Source organism: Lathyrus oleraceus, chromosome 6, assembly GCF_024323335.1.
Source record: "Lathyrus oleraceus cultivar Zhongwan6 chromosome 6, CAAS_Psat_ZW6_1.0, whole genome shotgun sequence".
NCBI classification, from domain to species: Eukaryota; Viridiplantae; Streptophyta; class Magnoliopsida; order Fabales; family Fabaceae; genus Lathyrus; species Lathyrus oleraceus.
The window spans coordinates 390,536,125-390,537,601 of record NC_066584.1 but is presented as its reverse complement, the minus strand read 5'-3'; positions in this window follow the sequence as shown (position 1 = coordinate 390,537,601).

Sequence of the window (1,477 nt, the reverse complement as noted above, 5' to 3'; positions counted from 1 at the left end):
CATTTTGTCAAGATTGGAGGTAGTAGCTATTCTCATTTGTTTATGTATTCCATTTGATTCATATATATGATAAAAGATTGTTGATGTATTGAATGCTATTTTTGCCCTAAGTTGAAAATCAGATTTGAGTAGTTGTTGAAAGAGATTATTTGAGTCTTGACATAAAATAGATTTTCAAGTAGTGAATAAGTTGTAGAGATAGATTTATTCATTACTCTTCTTTGGTATCAATCATTAAAGATTTCTATATTGATAGTTAGGTGGGGAGATCGTCTAAGGATCAATATAGTGATTATCACGATATCATTTAGACATAAATGACATTGAGAGTATACTTGAACATCATCAATAATCTTAAATCTATATAGTTATCATAAGGAATCATAAGCACTTGGAATAGTGAACTCCAATCTTGCCAAGCTTTTACATTTGATTAAAACCATTTTATTGTTTTAGTGACATTTTACTCAATAGATAATTTTCCAAACAAAACAACTTTTGTTTAAAAATTGAGCCTTATATCCTTTTGTTTAAAAAACTGTGAACCAGACCACATTACAACCCTTAAAAGACCTAATTGAGACATGGTTTATTTTGAAAGCATACTATAACAAGGTTGTGTTAACTTGACTCCAAACGATTTTTGTTAATCATTTGATGGCACCAACTTGCATACTGTGAATGACTTGATCACCATTGTGTTCTTATCAACGACTCGTTCACTGTATTCCACCCATTCATATCAATAAACTTTGATTTCAAATTTTTGCATAAGCATTGAATTAAAATTACCATTTTTGAATAAACAACCTTATTTGCGAGTCAACACTTAGCATCAAGAAATTCCAAATACAGTTGAGGAACTTGATAAAGTGAAAGAAGTCTAGTCAGGGGAAAATCACTTTGAGCATCAGTTAATTCGAGCTAATCACCCTAAGGGTCATCTCGCCAAGAGTAATTCGCTTCAAGACTCAGACCGGGGCAAGCCACCTCAAAGCTCAGTAAGTCCAAATATCCAAGGAAAGTCAATCAAGAGTCTACCATTCCAACATTTGGATTAGTCAAGTTCAGACCATTGCAAGTCTCAAACACTTGGGGCAAGCCATCTCGAGGTAGTCTCATGGCAAGTTGTTTCCAAACTCACTTTCGAGGTGAACATTTTCAAAGTCCCAACAGGCTGGGGCAAGATGAGCCACAGAGGGGCAAAACCTCTTTCTTCATGCTTTCAAACCGCTCAAACAAAATCTGCCATACGTCAACAACTTTTGAGTTTAAGACGAGTGCCCGTAAATTATGCTAGCACGATTCGTTAATCCTACAAAAGGATCCCATTTGCTAAGTTGTGGCTGCCAAGCTGGATAGAATTCTCCTTTGACAACATCTATCATAAATATTTGGTTGAGTTCTCGGTGTTAAGGAATCATGATATCCATAAAAAGCCTCTACAAACTCCCAGTCTGCCAAGTGTCAGCATTCT